The sequence below is a fragment of the Schistocerca americana genome, chromosome 2, assembly GCF_021461395.2.
Source record: "Schistocerca americana isolate TAMUIC-IGC-003095 chromosome 2, iqSchAmer2.1, whole genome shotgun sequence".
In the NCBI taxonomy this organism is placed as follows: Eukaryota; Metazoa; Arthropoda; class Insecta; order Orthoptera; family Acrididae; genus Schistocerca; species Schistocerca americana.
In genome coordinates this window covers 504,803,713-504,808,951 of record NC_060120.1, presented here as the reverse complement: position 1 = coordinate 504,808,951, position 5,239 = coordinate 504,803,713, and the positions used below count along the sequence as shown (strand labels likewise).

The 5,239-nt window shown below is 46.1% G+C and overlaps 1 non-coding gene across 1 annotated transcript; it reads left to right on the top strand.

The window, feature by feature from the left end:
• Positions 1-3,242: 3,242 nt before the first annotated feature.
• On the top strand, positions 3,243-3,316 carry Trnas-cga. The gene has a single exon. It is a non-coding gene; the product is annotated as a tRNA-Ser (tRNA).
• Positions 3,317-5,239: the final 1,923 nt, after the last annotated feature.

Here is a 5,239-nt window from a genome sequence, read left to right as displayed (position 1 = left end):
ACTTAACAAAACAGTTCACCAAACAACCTCTCATCAAGAAGTTTGACACTAACAGTGAATTCAAAAAACAATTTCAGAAAAAAGAAAGGCTTGTCCGTAACGCAACAGTTAAAAACTATTATCTGAAGAAATAATTAAACTTTAGCTATTAACAAACTGACAAGTAATACCCAACTGTGCCGTATAAACCAGAATGTCCTTGACTGAAACATACTTCCGTTAAGACAACCGTAATTACGAAAGGAAGCTCTTGACCGTATATTACGCAAACATAAGGAATGAAGCTGCTTAGAGACTGTTACAGAAATCGTAAGGAAAACTGTCTCTCAACAGTTCAATTAACATTCGAAAATACTGTGATAATAGATACAGTACACTTATGTTAATGTAAGGCATGAACAATGTTAGCTTCCCTTGTCCACTACGTGCTGAACCGGCGTCAGTCTCCTTTCCACAAGTGGCAGGCGTTTAGCACATCGAGTCTTTCAAGTAATAAATGTAAAGGGAATCGAACCAGGAACAGACTATAATTAACAGCCAGAGTGTAATTAATAGCCAGTAATCACATCCAAGCAGTTCAACACTTCTTTCTTCCACTACAACTGCAGCCCGGCTTATATATCAGTTCATGTCCCATCAACTAATAGTTGATCACATGTGTACAACCCTGATTCAGAAAAAAGCAAGCAGAAATGTCAGCATCGAAGGAAACATTCTGTGCATTAATACAGGAACAGAATCTGACGAGGGACTCAATACAGCTCACTACCACCCAAAATGGAACTCAGCAAGTACGGCTGTACCTTTTAGCATGCAGAACAATTGCAGCCCAGGTTCCTTCACACACCACAAAAAAATGGCTCTGAGCACTATGGTATTTAACTTCTGAGGTCATCAGTGCCCTAGAACTACTTAAACCTAAGTAACCTAATTACATCAAACACATCCATGCCCGAGGCAGGATTCGAACCTGCGACCGTAGCGGTCGCGCGGTTCCAGACTGTAGCGCCTAGAACCGCTCGGCCACCTCGGCCGGCCACACACCATAGATGCACACTCTTTCATCCTACAGACCCAATAGAATACCGACGACAGATATAAAATCTTTCAGAGCATAAACTTAGGGACACACGCCAGACCAGCTGCGAACGTCTGTTTACGAGGAAAGCTGTCACAACTGTCCGCTTCCTCTTCTCATTCCGTACAGTCAACATGTGATCGTTTGAGGTCTCAGAATGTGTCCTATTAACCGATCCCTTTCTTTAATCTGGTTGTACCACAAATTTCTTGTCTACCCAATTTCTTTCAGTACCACGTTATTAGTTACATGATCTGTCCATCTAATCTCAGAATTCTTGTCTGTCATTTAAGCATATCGGACCAAAAATTGATCACCCACAGCAAGCTAATCTCGACTAACACCGCCTCTAGCCCTGATAATGACAGCGAGGAAGTGAGGCCACAACCTTTTTCTTAGGTGTATCATTTCCAGATGAAACCTTTTATTGATGGCAGAGATTGAAAATACCGCTTCAGTTGTAAATTACTTTATTTTCACACGACCGGTTTCGGACTGTTATAAGCCCATCCTCAGGTGTCGTAGCTGTGCTGTGGTCCCCGAGCGCCGCGTGTACCAGGCGCGGTGTGCTGCCTATGAGCTCAGAACAGGGATGGTAAGATCTTGCAGAGGTACCAAATCGCGAGGATTCGCAGTTCCAAACAACCCCTTGCTTTTTCTGTAGGTTTAGGGTCGGGTAACCTTGCGAGGTACGATAGGATACCTCAGTGTTCATCATACCAGGAACGAAAGCGTGCAGGCCAGTGAACACGGATGTTTTCATCTCGGAAGACTGGACTGGGTTGGTAGGAGAAGAGGTAAACCTTCATCAGACAGAAAGTTACAATAAATATCCCACCCCAACTTCGCTGTAGCCTGGAGAAGTGGTGCCAAGTCATGGCGCTAAAAATAACCTTAAAACATCATAGAAGCACCCTAGGTCCGGAACTACACACTACAGACATTGCAACACCACATTCAACCAACGGTGCACTGGACGCCTTGCTTCATTGGAAAACGTCAAAATCGTGTCTCTACATGATTCCCGTTGCTGTAGCCCAGTTTCTGAATTGAGCGCCTCATTGAAGACGTAGAGCTTTATGTGCTGCAGTGCGCTTCTGTGAGGTGCGCGACTCTAGATGTTTAATACATCTCGTTTCCTTGGCAACTGAGCCGTGGCGCCTTCTCTTTATCTCTGGCGCCAGGTGTGTGTCGGCTTTTCGCCTTAGCTCGCTTTGCCATGGCGTGATTGAACACGTGAGGTTTATAAAAGGCGGGCTAACGCGGGCCGACATTCATCGCCACCAGTTTCTCGTGTGTGTGCCATCGTGTTTGTGTTTAGTGTTCGCCGTCACGCTCCTCCGTTCACTTGTGCCGTCGAAGTCGTCAGTGTTTGTGCACCGCGTCGACAGATTTTCGTGTGAAACTTCCTGGCAGATTAAAACTGTGTGCCCGACCGAGACTCGAACTCGGGACCTTTGCCTTTCGCGTGCAAGTGCTCTACCAACTGAGCTACCGAACACGACTCACGCCCGGTACTCACAGCTTCACTTCTGCCAGTACCTCGTCTCCTACCTTCCAAACTTTACAGAAGCTCTCCTGCGAACCTTGCAGAACTAGCACTCCTGAAAGAAAGGATATTGCGGAGACATGGCTTACCCACAGCCTGGGGGATGTTTCCAGAATGAGATTTTCACTCTGCAGCGGAGTGTGCGCTGATATGAAACTTCCTGGCACATTAAAACTGTGTGCCCGTCCGAGACTCGAACTCGGGACCTTTGCCTTTCGCGGGCAAGTGCTCTTCCAACTGAGCTACCCAAGCACGACTCACGCCCCGTCCTCACAGCTTTACGTCTGCCAACTGTGTGGACGGGGCGTGAGTGGTGCTTGGGTAGCTCAGTTGGTAGAGCACTTGCCCGCGAAAGGCAAAGGTCCCGAGTTCGAGTCTCGGTCCGGCACACAGTTTTAATGTGCCAGGAAGTTTCATATCAGCGCACACTTCGCTGCAGAGTGAAAATATCATTCTTGAAACATCCCGAAGGCTGTGGCTAAGCCATGTCTCCGCAATATCCTTTCTTTCAGGAGTGCTAGTTCTGCAAGGTTCGCAGGAGAGCTTCTGTAAAGTCTGAAAGGTAGGAGACGAGGTACTGGCAGAAGTGAAGCTGTGAGTACCGGGCGTGAGTCGTGTTCGGTAGCTCAGTTGGTAGAGCACTTGCCCGCGAAAGGCAAAGGTCCCGAGTTCGAGTCTCGGTCGGGCACACAGTTTTAATCTGCCAGGAAGTTTCATATCAGCGCACACTCCGCTGCAGAGTGAAAATCTCATTCTAGATTTTCGTGTGTTTCTCGTCGAGTGCGAACGGTTACGTGTTTTTTTGTATTCTGTGTCTATTGTTTTTTTGCCCGCCAATTTGTTCAATCTCTTACGTGTCTTCTTTATGTTTTCTCATTGTTAACTCTGAAGCTGAAGTGCAGCGTAGGATGCTGCTGCCAGCCTACCTGATGTACAGGTGTTGAAATAACAATAAAGGAAAAAAAAAGATCCGACAGGTCGGTTTGCAGCGAGATTGCACTAAGTTACGAGCACGTTTGGAAGAGGCAGTGCTCTCGTTTACCGGGCGTGGTGCGGCTACGGCGGTCGCAGCGAGCAGTCAGCCATGGAGCAGTGCGGCGCCGCTTTTGGTTTGGCGACATTACTGAGTGGGTCGACACGACGAGGCAGCGTTGGCGTAGTCGAACTGTGATCACCAGCGTCCGCAATGGAAGCCGTTGCTGTCCGTGGGCGGTTAGGCCTGAGTGTGGTTGTGTTCTGTCTTCTGGATAACAAAGTCTCTCCAGCTCTCATGGTGCTGTTACAGACGGTGTCCTTTCCAGCGGGTGAGCCGTTTTAAGTCCCCTGCTCCGAAATACCAAGCTGATAGCAGTTATTTTTCTTGATTGGCGACTCCATGGAGTGTTCTGTGCACCACGACCAGATAATGGATATAAATGGAAGGATAAACAGCATTGGTCGTATTTTTTTTTTGTTTTATTATCCGCAAAATCGATTTTCGGTCACTTAGTGACCATCCTCAGTGCTGTAATATACAATTAAAATTGGTAGGCACTGATATCAACAAGCTTAGAGCGATCACATAAACTAAGCTTGTTGATACCAGTGCCTACCAATTTTAATTGTATATTACAGCACTGAGGATGGTCACTAACTGACCGAAAATCGATTTTATCGGATAATAAAACAAAAAAATACGACCAATGCTGTTTCTCCTTCCAGTTATTTTTCTGTTCGGAAGTGTGTCATATTGTGATTACACTGCTTGACTTTCTGTCTCAGCAGTGCCCGAGTTCTGCCCCTTCTATACTGCTTTGTATATTTAAATCAATTTGTTGTGCCTTTAAAACGAGTTTTCTATGGTTGTATCAAGTGCGTAACATTTAAAATGTTTTAACGTGAAGCCAGTGAAAAAGGCTGAGCTCGTGTAGTTCTGTTAGTGATTCTTAAACTGCATTCAATCTGGGAGGGAGGGGGGGGGGTGTCATTATAAACACTGTAAGTTTGTAAGTTTCAGATCTGTTGCTGCACGTTACTTGTATTCGGTGTTACGTTAGTTAAGCCTCTTCATCGCTCAGTGCCTCTATTACATGAGTTGTGTAGTTAAATACTACACTACTGGTCATTAAGATTGCTACACCATGAAGATGACGTGCTACAGACGCGAAATTTAACCGACAGGAAGAAGATGCTGTGATATGCAAATGATTAGCTTTTCAGAGCATTCACACAAGGTTGGCGCCGGTGGCGACACCTACAACGTACTGACATGGGGGAAGTTTCCAACCGATTTCTCATACACAGACAGTAGTTGAGAGGCGTTTCCCGGTGAAACGTTGTTGTGATGCATAGTGTAAGGAGGAGAAAATCGTACCATCACTTTTCCTACTTTGATAAAGGCCGGATCGTAGCCTATCGCGATTGCGGTTTATCGTATCGAGACATTGCTGCTCGCTTTGGTCCAGATCAAATGACTGTTAGCAGAATATGGATTAATGGGTTCAGGAGAATAATACGGAACGCCGTGCTGGATCACAACGGCCTCGTATTACTAGCAGTCGAGTTGACAGGCATCTTATGCTCATGGCTCTAATGGATTGTGCAGCCACGTTTCGATCCCTGAGTCAACAGAT